This window comes from Leopardus geoffroyi, chromosome C2, assembly GCF_018350155.1.
Source record: "Leopardus geoffroyi isolate Oge1 chromosome C2, O.geoffroyi_Oge1_pat1.0, whole genome shotgun sequence".
Classification (NCBI taxonomy): domain Eukaryota; kingdom Metazoa; phylum Chordata; class Mammalia; order Carnivora; family Felidae; genus Leopardus; species Leopardus geoffroyi.
Window position 1 is genome coordinate 137,908,937 of NC_059333.1, and position 13,155 is coordinate 137,922,091.

Below are 13,155 nucleotides of genomic sequence, written 5' to 3' on the forward strand. Positions count from 1 at the left end.
ACTCAGAAAACGGAACCCTGTTGATGGGAGAGGTAGAGGGCAAGACTGGGAAATGACTGATTTTCACTGGTGTTGGTAACGGTCTAATGCATGGAGGATACTTTGATGTCTATTCTTGGTAGTATATCCATTGTATACACTCTTGTGAGACATACTGCACATTGTTAAAATTCCTTTTTAAAAATGCACGGAAGTCAGATGCTGTTTGGATGCAAAAATCCCCTGACAACTATTGGAGTCGTTTAGGGAAGAGATGGTGGTGTCCTGTCTGGGTAGAGAGAGAGAAGAATCATTGACTAGAGAGATTTGTAAAGTGCATTCCTTTCAATTAACAGTATTTGTTGGGTCCACAATTTAACATCGTGATCGAATGAAACGAGTTTTCAAACTTGATTCCTAGTTTGGGGCGCCTGGGTGGCTCAGTTGTTTGAGTGACCCACTTCAGCTCAGGCCATGATCTCACGGTTCATGGGTTCGAGCTCCATGATTCGGATCCTCTGACCCCTTCTCTCTCTGCCCCTATCCCGCTCATGCGTGCTGTCTCTCAAAAATAAATAGACATTAAAAAAAAAAAAAAGAATTATTGCTAGTTTATTCCTTGTCCAACTTAGTGGATGTCGGAACCATTTGTAGAAAAAGGAAACACTAAAGTTGGTTTAGGAAAGGATTTTTTACTCTTATAGCTCAGATAACTTGGACTAAATATATATTTCGGTCAGTGAAAGTTTGCTAAAGAAATGAGATTAAAGTTTTGGAGCCAATGTGATCTCACCTAGCTGGAATTTCCAATCTTAATAATTTTATTATCTTGAAATACTTTTGTATGCAGTCCACAGAGTGTGCTTGTTTGCCTGTGCACCCAGACATATGCTTGATGGTTGTGCCACTTACCGCTGTATTTCCTCTCAGTAACAAATCCACTCTTTGTTGCCCTGCTTTGTGATACTATAGCTGGACCCTGGAAACATTTCTTCTTTGCAGCTGGAACAAGATTAAGCTTTGTTAAGTTGATGGCACTGGAGGAACACTACAGGAGGAAGTGACTTCTTTTCTTCTAGTGTACTTTCCCCTGCTTTTGCAGCCCTTGGCGGACAAGCAAAACACTCGTTTACACTCCCCTGCAAATGAATTTCAGTGGTTGCCCAGAGGGTAGTTTCCCATAGTATTGTAGTGGTGCCCCTAGAAGCAGCTTTCAGTGGTTCTCACCAGCACGGTACTTGGTACTTTCCTGCCTTCCAGCCCTATCTGGCAGCATCCTAGCAAATTTCTCTGCCATTAGGGCCGCTAAAGCTACCTTTTTACAACGAAGTCTGAATCTCAACCTTTGTAGGGGATAGGGAACATCTTCTAATGTGTTCCTTCTTTAGGTACTCTGTCTTATCCCTAGAGGTAGTGGCTGCTTCTAAAATGCCCTATTCTGGAATTCTTTAGCATCCTCTTTATTCCTTTGCCGTTAATCTGTTGTTATTTAATAATTCTTTCTATTAAATTAACCCTATTCAATTTATTTTATGATCTCTATTTCCTGGCTGAAGCCTGACTGATAGAAAGATCAAGCCTCTTCTGCTGATGAGTGCCCTACAAAATTTTTCAAGAACTACCTGACCTATCTCCACTTCTGTATTCTAATCTCCCCTAGTCAAAGGCTACCCTAGAATTCTGTTTGAATAGTATCTGTTTTCTTTTACCTTTATGTGAACAGGTTATGCACCTGTTACACAAAGACTGTAACTCTTTGTTCTGACCTTTGGTGGCAGGGAAATTAACTTTGAAGAGTCACTCAGAAGGCAGAATAATCCACAGTTTTCACTGAATATGCTTTTAGATCAGAAAGCTACATGTTCTCTTTGAACAGTGAAAATAAATAGAAAAAGATAAATTTTAAAAAGCCAATATGTTTCGACAAATGATATATTCGTGTGCCATGAAGAATAAATGACTTCAATAATCATAAAAGAATGCTGCTGGAATCACAATATTTTTTTTCCAAATCAGACTTTATTCTATGAGATAAGTAAACTACGTGTCATCCGTTGACTTTTGCCTTCATTAGCCTCTGAGTTTCTGCTCACTGAAAATGAAAGCCCCCCCCCCCCACTCTCTTTTACCTACATGATTAATGACACTTGCTAATCACCTGTCTCTTTCTGCATAGTTCACTGCAAGTGTGAGAAATATTGTCAGAAACTAAATGAACCTTTTGGAGTTGACTGATTTCTCCCAATTTTTATGATTTTACCCAGCATCTGAATGGCAATTTATTTTAAAGTAAAAGAAGAAAACTCTCTCCAAGATTCTGATTTCTGATCCCTACTAAAGCAGAAAATGCACAACCTAAATAAAGTTGTTTCCAGAATTTACCTGATAAAACTTTTGCCTTTGTAAGGCCTTGTCAAAATACACTTAAAAAGCAATTTAATTGTTTCTTTTATTCTTATTGTTCCATGTGCTGATTGAGCCAAATGTGAATAAGCTGTATTTTATCCAACTGACTCCCCTTCCAAACTCATTGTACCGTTCAAACCACAGATGGAATTTGTGGACAGATATACAATTTTATTTATTTTTTTAAATGTTTGTTTATTTTGGAGAGGGGGGGGAGGGAAAGGGAGAGACAGAGAGCACACAAGTAGGGGAGGAGCAGAGAGAGACAGAGAATCCAAAGCAGGCTCTAGGCTCTGAGTTGTCAGCACAGAGCCCGATGTAGGGCTCAAACTCGCAAACCATGAGATCATGACCTGAGCCGAAGTTGGACACTTAACTGACTTAGCCACCCAGGTGCCTCAACAAATATAAAATTTTAAATCTAACACATGTTATTTGTAAACAGAATGAGATTCAGGGTATCATTCAACTTTGTGAGTATGTCTAATCTGGAAAGTTAAACGTAGTTTAAAAAAGTGAAAAGAACATGAACCTCCTTTCCACTTGCTGGATGGGATGCTGTCTGATTCATGAACACTTTAATAAAGCCAATTAGATATGTAAAAAATTTAGCAGAACGTATGCTTATTAACTGATAATTATGGATATTTCATTTATATTTTACACTTATGTGCAGAAATAGTACTTGTAAAAAGAGAAGCACATACGAAGTATATTTTTATTAAGGATTCTTAACACAGTAAAAAAAAAAAAGGCAAATCATTGGAATTCACATATGTCGAACATTGGAGTTGAAAGTAAATTGAAATCTCAGATCCGTGGTGGTTTTGGAGTCTAATTTCTGATGAATTGTGGGTTTTTTCTTTGTTTTGATTTGTTTTCTTTTGTTCTGTTTTATCCAAGACAGAGAGTTCCTTTTCATTAGAGGAGAAGTGGTTTCATGGCAGCATGGTATTTAGAAAAGTCTGGGTCTTCAAGACTAGAGAATCTGAGTTCAAATCTTGTGCTTGCCCTACAACTTTGGACCAGTTAGGTTAGCCCGTTGGGCCTCAGTATCTCTCTCCATCTATAAAAGAGAGAGAATAATATTCAACGTAGAATTATTGGAAGGACTGAATTAGGTGATGCAAGTAAACTACAGAGTACAACTCCAAACACAAAATATGTAACTTGCCTTCTCTACTATAGCCCCAGCATTCAAAGAACTACAATCTGAAAACTCCCAAACATCATAGAAAGGTCCGGAGGCCTAGGCCAAGTCCACCTAGGGAAGATTCACCACTGTGAGATTTTAACCATACCCAACTGTCTATCAGTAGTTAGTAGTGAATTCTTGATCTCCATGTATCGATGAGCTCTGACATACTCAGAAGGTATTGATGAAATGGATGAAAACATAGATCACTTTTAAATCTCGCATATTTCCCTAGTACTATTGAAATACAGTAAACATGGGAAGAAGCACAGGTTGATGAATTTTCAAACACTGAGCACACTCGTATAACCATCACAAGGATCAGGAACAAATATTGTGAAAATTCCAGAAGGCCCCATTTGTGTCCCTTCCAGTCACCACCTCTTACCCTCATTCCACGGACAACCCTTATCCTGGATTTTAATGTCAGACAGTGTGGAGAATATGTTGAGTTTTAAGTCACTTTTCTACTGTTTAATCATTGATAATCTTTTTTTTATTATTTTTTAATGTGTATTTATTTTTAAGAGACAGAGCACAAGTGGGGGGGAGGGGCAGAAAGAGAGGGAGACACAAAATCTGAAGCAGGCTCCAGGCTCTAGGCCGTCAGCACAGAGCCCAATGTGGGACTCGAACTCCCAAACCATGAGATCATGACCTGAGCCAAAGTCGGATGCGTAACCGACTGGGCACCCCAGGCGCCCCTCATTGATAATCTTTATTCAACAAATGTCTGTTCAGTAGCTCTTGATGGCCCACGAATTATACTGCCAATATATGATAGTGAATGAAATAAAACTTACTCCCTGCCCTCATGGAGCTTATTATCTAGTAAGAACTAGGAAAAAAAACCTCTAATAATACGCACTTGGTGAGCCAAAATCCAAATTTGTTCCCTAGGAGAAACATACCTGCAAATTACTAGTGATTTACAATTCCAGCAGTTAATCAGGTTTCGCACAAATGACTTGGCATTAAGGAATCATCTCTCTAAATTCTATTCAGGATTCTATACTGAACTTAAAGCCTTCATGAACAATCAAGAAGGGATTTTATTTCTTATTTATTTATTTTTAATTTTAAAAATGTTTATTTATTTTGAGAGAGAGAGAGAGAGAGCACCCATGTGCTTCAGTGGGGGAAGGGCAGAGAAAGAGCAAGAGAGAATCCCAAGCAAGCTACATGCTGTCAGAACAGAGTCTGATGTAGGGCTGGGTCTTATGAGCTGTGAAATCATGACCTGAGCTGAAATCAGGAGTCACATGCTTAACCAACTGAGCCACCCAAGTGCCCCAAGAAGGGATTTTAGTCAAATTATAAATGTGTCAAGAGAAGGGAGGGAAATGTAGGATTAACTCATGTTTCTCTAGCTCATGATATCCAGTTATGGTCTGTAGAGTATTAGCTCCATCAGAAATTGATCAGCTTTGAAAATGGCAGGTTACACAAAGGTGTTTTATTTTAGATAAATATGATATTTCTTTAGCCTTTAATATGTTAATGTTATTTCTGATCATCCAAGATTTTATAATATGTAACATTTTCCAAACATACTGAATCACAGAACAACTTTTCTTTTTTTTTTCTTTTTTTCTTTTATTTTATTATTATTTTTTTTAATGTTTTATTTATTTTTGAGACAGAGAGAGACAGAACATGAACGGGGGAGGGGCAGAGAGAGAGGGAGACACAGAATCAGAAGCAGGCTCCAGGCTCTGAGCCATCAGCCCAGAGCCCGACGCGGGGCTCAAACTCACGGACCGTGAGATCGTGACCTGAGCTGAAGTCGGCCGCTTAACCGACTGAGCCACCCAGGCGCCCCACAACTTTTCTTAATAAACCATCTTCTTGAACAAGTTGCTAGGAGGAAGATGTTGTAGCATAATGGTTAGTAAAGGGTATTCGTGTCTGACAGTTCTTCATTCAAAATCTCGTATGAGGCCAAGGACTTGACATATCTGAGCTATTGTGATCTCATCTGTAAGATATAATTAATTGTATATACTACATAGAATGGTTAACAAAATCAAATTAGGCATCATATATAATGTATTTTCTATGTTCCTCATTACAAAGGACACACATTTGTGTGTGTGCGTGTGTGTGTATAAAAATAAATAGCCAACACATAGCTATGAAGATAGAACCTCCATTATATATAAAGGAACTGTATTAACCCAGAAATCACCAAAACTGCTTGAATGGCATAATTTGAGAAACACAGGACCAGGCTGTACATTTCCCTACTCTATTTTATTTATTTTATTTCACACCTCTTTTCTCCCTTGGTTTTCATATCCTTGCCCCAAGATGTGTCGTCTGTGACTCTATTTCTCTCTCTAGACAGCTACCAAAAAGGCTCTGGTCTTTCATTCTTAACTAGAAATTAAGGTGCTCATTTATCAATAAAATATTTACTGAGACTTTCTTAAAGAATGACTCTAACTCAAGGATATATTTAATTGAAAAGACAATACTTGAAGATAAAAAGAATCTTAAAGATCCAACATAATGAATCTCTAATGAGGAGAAGATAGGAAGTCATTTGGGGGACTGAGCGGTCTTTTTATCTTCCGCATAGACCTCTTGGCTGGGATTATAAACATAGGCTTCTGCAAATGTGCAATTCTTATATACCTTTTTAAGCGGAATCCCTGGCACAGTTCAAGAATGTGGTTTTGAGCAAAATCCCACTTTGTCCCCAACACGTATTTTCACTAGTAGGCACATCAATTTTTACCATCCTTGCTCTTACCCCCTCATACACGATTCAAATCCCAGTACTTTCAAGAGAGTGACTATATCCACTTTTAGCACAGCATCTCTGACAGGTGGGTACCACCTAATCTAAACATTAACTTTCTATTCTCTTTTGAGCAGGGTATTTATTTAAAATGTCACACCCTCATAAAAATGTCTAATTTTTATGAGAAACAATGTTTATTCCAAAATGACAGCATATACTTGAATAGTCTCAAATTATACCAGTCTTGTAGACTTTATGAATTTTAAATTACATGATATGATACAATACAATGTATAGACATTTCCATGTGTTTGGTTTTCTTTTTTTTTTTCTAGTTTAATATTCTTTTATTATGATTGCATGATAACATCAAATGTTGAAGTGTTACTTATTGGAAATGGCAGATAATCATAAGGGAAGCTGTGGGAGTTGTTAAAATTCCTGAATATGAATAATAATGCTTCCTATTTATAAAGGACCTTTCTTCTCAGAAACCTAAATTGCTTTAATGGTGTTATTCTACGATATATATGTCTCTCTCTGCAGTAAGTAGGGGGCAATACTACCTATTCATTTGTTGAATTAGGCTATAGAAGGGAGACCGATTCAGTGCCCTGAAATTCAAGAGCGAGTAACACACATGATATTAGAATTCAGGCGTCTGAATTGACTCTCACCCTTTTGCTAAGTTGAGTGTACCTTATTTCATTCATTGATGGTTAAACTTTAACTCTATTATTGCATCTAGAGATGGTATGTTCACCAAAAAAGGTGTTCTTATTTTTAATGCCACATATAATATTGTAATAACAGAATACAATTTTGCTTTTCTTTTTTTAATGCTGAATTATTGATTTTGAGAGAGAGAGAGAGAGAGAGAGAGACTGAGCATGAGGAGGGGAGAGCCAGAGAGAGAGAGAGGGAGAGAGAGAGAATCCTAAGCAGACTCCATGCTCAGCACAGAACTGGATGCGGGCTCAGTCTCACAACTGTGAGATCATGACCTGAGCTGAAATTGAGAGTAAGAGCTTAACTGACTGAGCTACCCGGCCCCCAATTTTGCTTTTCAATGTAATTTTTTTCTTGAGTCTTCAGACTAGAGAGACAATAAAACACTGATATAAAAATACTATGTGTTTCTTTTTTGAAAGAGCACTTGTATGACATTCTTGTGTGACAGATAAAGGAACGAAGTCTCTTTGGGTGGTAAAAATAAGTGAGTGACATTATTTCAGAGGAAACAATATGGAATCATTCTAAAGAAGTGCAATCTCAGTAAGGTTGAAAATGGAAGTATATTCAGAGGGTTTTATTCTATTACATTGTGACACATTTAGTATAGATGTTTTTCGTGGGGCACTGGTACATGTTTAACAACAGTCTCTGGAGTGGAGAAAAAGTCATGATTTGCAGCATTTGTCAGTGTCTGTGTTGCAGAGATTCCCATCACGGCCAATTTCATGTTGCCAAGGAGTCACTGAACAAGAATTGAAGGAGATACACAGGCCAGCATGGCCTGACACTTGCACATTATTGACTGTTGTATGCCATGCCATATATGTATTTCTATTTGTGGTGGCCACCACTATGCACTTAGAAGACCTTTGACTACAAGGATGGCAGTTAATCAGCAGCCATGCTCCAGAACCATCATATTTGAGCAGAGGACATACCTCTTAGGATGACACCCTAAGCCAGTGGCAAGATGGCAGGGATGCTAAGGCAAGCCTATTCCTGGAAGACTTGAAATGCCTCTAAGGACAAACTTTGACCACATACTTCACCATGGCTTTGCCAAACCTTTTCTTAAGCCCCTTGGCCATATGAGTCACTTCTGCCTTATCCCTGAGTCCTGTCTCCCTCATTTAAGGACAGACCTGCATTGAGTTCTCATGGCTTTCCCAGTCTTTCCCATTTTCTTTCATAGGTATTTCCCCTAATAAAATCCCTGCATGCTTAATTCCATCTTCTTGTCTGCCTCTTGAGGGACCTGGACTAACATTCCATTTCAGGAGTACCACTATGTAGCAAGAACTATTGTTACCTCATCCATATTACTTGGACCAATTTGAGGCTGTCTGCAACTGTAGTGAAAACTTCTCATGAGCACTTACAACTCCCGAATACAAGCACTCCTCCTATGCTCAAGCAACCCGGTAGAAGCTGGACATATAGGAGAGTTAATATCTCTCAAGTATGACAGTCAACCAATGAAAGCATTAATGTAGTGGATAAATGCTCCAGTTTTCTTGCCTCCCTGAGACATTCTAAATTATGTTTCAGAAGGACACATATATTTCATGCAGAAAGTTGCCAATTTACCCTCTCTTTCTTGGCAATCTTCCCTTCCCTGCTTCCTCTCCAATATAGCTTCTTTGGCTCACCTTCCAAATAAACTACCTGTATCCAAATCCATGTCTTTGGTTTTGCATTTGTGAAAACTGAAGATAGGGCACATCATTAAAATCAAGTGAGATACATTTTAAATTGCTTTATTTATATATGGATTCATAAATTCTAAGTCTACTGCATTGAAAAAACAAATTGAGTGAATCTGGCCAGGTATAAGGAAACAGAGTAGAATGGAGACATGGTAAACTGAAGAGCACAGGCTTTATCTACAGGAGACGGTAGTTCCTCACTGTCTGTTCATTTGTTATGCAGAAATTTGGGTCTAGACAGCCAGGTATTGTGATTTTTACAGAGAAGCAATTAATTCAAATAATACATATAAGTAAATTTCAAGATTTTTATTTTTTATTTTAATTTTTTTTCAATATATGAAGTTTATTGTCAAATTGGTTTCCATACAACACCCAGTGCTCATCCCAAAATGTGCCCTCCTCAATACCCATCACCCACCTTCCCCTCCCTCCCACCCCCCATCAACCCTCAGTTTGTTCTCAGTTTTTAAGAGTCTTTTATGCTTTGGCTCTCTTCCACTCTAACCTCTTTTTTTTTTCCTTCCCCTCCCCATGGGTTTCTGTTAAGTTTCTCAGGATCCGCATAAGAGTGAAACCATATGGTATCTGTCTTTCTCTGTATGGCTTATTTCACTTAGCATAACACTCTCCAGTTCCATCCATGTTGCTACAAAGGGCCATATTTCATTCTTTCTCATTGCCACGTAGTACTCCATTGTGTATATAAACCACAATTTCTTTATCCATTCATCAGTTGATGGACATTTAGGCTCTTTCCATAATTTGGCTATTGTTGAGAGTTTTGCTATAAACATTGGGGTACAAGTGCCCCTATGCATCAGTACTCCTGTATCCCTTGGGTAAATTCCTAGCAGTGCTATTGCTGGGTCATAGGGTAGGTCTATTTTTAATTTTCTGAGGAACCTCCACACTGTTTTCCAGAGCGGCTGCACCAATTTGCATTCCCACCAACAGTGCAAGAGGGTTCCCGTTTCTCCACATCCTCTCCAGCATCTATAGTCTCCTGATTTGTTCATTTTGGCCACTCTGACTGGCGTGAGGTGATATCTGAGTGTGGTTTTGATTTGTATTTCCCTGATGAGGAGCGACGTTGAGCATCTTTTCATGTGCCTGTTGGCCATCCGGATGTCTTCTTTAGAGAAGTGTCTATTCATGAATTTCAAGATTTTTAAAAAGCTATGTGGACAAAATAAATACACCTTGTGTATACAGAAGTGGCCCTTGAATTTGTGATCAGTGATTAGAGATTTTGGACAAAGATCCTAGTGGATTTAAACATGTAAAATGCAAAAATAAATGCCACTTCTTCGATGCCATCTACTTTCAACAATAGCTTCCTGATCTTTCCATGTCCTCTTTTTTTATACCCTTAAGAGAATTCCAGAGCTTGTGGCCTATCAAATTCAATAAGGGAATAGGTGAGTGAGTCACCAGGGCATCAAGTGCCTCATATGGCCTATATATGTGAAGGAATAGAGAGAAAAAGAGGGTTTTATTCTCCTTTCTCAGACACGAAGCTTCTGATGTTTTAAGAACAGAGGCAAGTTGGGGGAATTCTTGTTCTGAAATAAAATGTTGCTAACTTAAAAAGAAACTGCTGAAGACTAAATTTTCTTATGCTAACCTGAAATGCATTCAACTTTACCTTGCTTTCAAATTCCATTTGCTGTATCTGTTTTTTTTGTTTTTTGGATTTTTGGTTTTTTTGGTACTTTATTATTTTTTTAAACAATTTCCTTGCTGGTAAATTGTAGCCCTTCTATTGTCACTTCAAATTGTTGCTGCAGCAAACTTTTCTCCAGTGTTCACTTATCCCTCTTTTCTTAGCTCCTTATCCTTTATAAGACTTAGCTCGAATATGATCATCTCAGTGAAAATTTGCTTCCTTGAACATATAGGCAGAGTTAAGAATGCTAGGTATTTAAAGGTATTTAAAGACAGTTGCACAAATCATTATCCTTGACAATATTGACATTGTATGATTATTATTGGTTTCATTGTCTATCCCTCTATATGGGAATCCAGTGGAGGACTGGGCCACATGTACTTTTAATTCCACTGTCTGGCTTAGTGCCTGGGGTATACTGAGGGACTAACACATATTTCATGAGTAGATGCAAGTTCCTGACTTAACCTCTCTTTCTTCTTTCCATTACATCTTCCCATCTTCTTCTGCTCCTCATGCCAGCAAGGCTTATGGTGAAAAAATACAATTGGCATCACAAGACCTATTTCATTATACCTCATGGATCCTGGAATTTCCTTCTCCACTTCCTTCTTAAATCCTGAATGGAACTGTAAGAAGAATATAAGAAAGCAAAAAGAACACAGAGGAGGCATTGACTATGCAAATTTGCCAATAATTAGGGATTCGTACTCACTTATCATTGGAGGAGTGATATTATACCTCATTTTAGCCTCACAGAAACCCTTAGAGGTAAGGAGGGTAAACACTATGATTGCAAATTAGAGAATGCTAATGAATGAGGATACTGAAGTGTAGAATGAGTGTGACCTAGTATGTTCTATTCATTCCTTTCCCACCTTTAGGAAAATAAATAGGGGACTATTTTTTCCCCTCAAGTCCCCTTTGAATGACAGACTCTATGCCGCCTTCTTGTTTGTTTTTTGGGGGTTTTGTTGTTGTTGCTTGGGTTTTGGTTTTTACTTTTTTTACTATTGTCTCTATTAGCTGGCTTCACTGAAAGTCAAATCCAGTGACAACTCAGCCAGAATAAATGAGTAATCTGCTAAGTAATGTTACGCAGATTCTTCTGTGAAAGGAATTCAAGACAGCCTTGACATCCATCTATCAAGCATGGTTAGTACTAATAAAATCAGGCCTCCCACAGTGCAGGTGGATGGGCTGGTTGACCTTGTATCTCAAATTATTTATGGTAATTTGTGGTTCCTCATGATAATTAGAAGTCCTGCAGGAGAAAAAACTAAATAACTCCCTCCAACTGATGCATGTTGTCAAGAAACAGACCTTATATACCTGTATTTCTCTGTGCCCCTCTAATCAAGTGTCTTGAGCATCTCATTTTAGAAGGTGGCAAAGTGCGTAAGATAGAAGCTAGGAAGAAACTGGAGATGCCTTAAATTTCACATCTGCCCTTGAGTCTTCATGTGGAAGCACCCACACTTGACCATCAGCAGAGTCGAGGCCAAGACATATAACCGCAAGGTACTTCTCTCCTTGCTGGGCTGCATGGGGAAGAGTAACAAAATTTGAAAAGATGCAATAAATATACTTTTCTCTATTCCTCCCACTAGGTACAACTAAAGATCTTGGATATTATATATATGAGAAACTAAGGTAGAAGAAAGTGGATTGGTTAGGGCTCTTGAGGCACAAAATGGATAAGATATTGTGTTTTCTGAGTTTTCTTTTTGCTTAATATATTCCAGACTTGGAACTAAAGAAGATGACAACCCAGAAAAGCCAGTGAATAAAATATCCCCAATAAAAGTTGGATTTTACTATCCAAAGAACCAGAAAAAGGACAATGTGGGAAGACAGAAACTTTAGACAATACCTCTCTACCTAATCCAAATACCACAGAAAAAGATTGTGACCCTCACTCCCAACCACTTAAGATAAGACTGAATGGGTAGTCTACACTTCCACCTTTGCCAGAATGATTTCAGAGAGGCAAAACTAAAAAGCCAAGAATTTCATCACCACTAGGTGATAACCTCCCCTTGTGGAGTTAAAGACCATGTAGAAAAACTTGGATTTCCAAATATATCTGGCAATAGTAAAGCACAACTTACAGCCCCAGCTTGGGTGGTGTCTGTAGAGGTCTAATGGAGAATCAGGATATTTACCACCAGTGATAACCAATTTTTTTTCCATGATGTCAGTAGAGGCCTCATAGGGAAGAATAACAAGACGCTCCTACTTTTCCCAACCAGAAAAGTGTTAATGGAGACTTAGTAGGAGACATGAACACCCATTCAGTAATGACCAAACCTTTTGTCTACCTGAGTGTGAATGGAAGTTGAGTTGGGAAACTTAACATGAATTCTCATCTGGCAGTGACAAGGTGGCACATTCCTTCCAACCCCTTCTATACTGTGTCAGAGGAAATAGGCTAAAATTGAAGCTTAACATTCAAAATGTCCAGCTTTTAATAAACAAACAAAAAATACCTCATCATACCAAGAACTAAGAATATGTCAAACTGATTGAGAAAATGACAGGTAATAGATGCCAGTTTCAAGATAACAGAAATGTTAAAATTAGTGTCAAAATTTTAATGTAGTCATCATAAAAATTCTTAGTTGATAATTTTCAAACACTTGCAACAAATAAATAGAAAGCTTCAGCAAAGAAAGGGAAAATATAAAGAAGAACCAAATGGAAATTTTAAAACTGAAAA

At 38.1% G+C, this 13,155-nt stretch overlaps 1 long non-coding RNA gene across 1 annotated transcript; it reads left to right on the top strand.

Annotated features, from left to right (window-relative positions):
* Positions 1–11,466: 11,466 nt before the first annotated feature.
* On the top strand, positions 11,467–12,246 carry LOC123576193. The gene is made up of 2 exons (XR_006701214.1): positions 11,467–11,591; positions 12,182–12,246. It is a non-coding gene; the product is annotated as an uncharacterized LOC123576193 (long non-coding RNA).
* Positions 12,247–13,155: the final 909 nt, after the last annotated feature.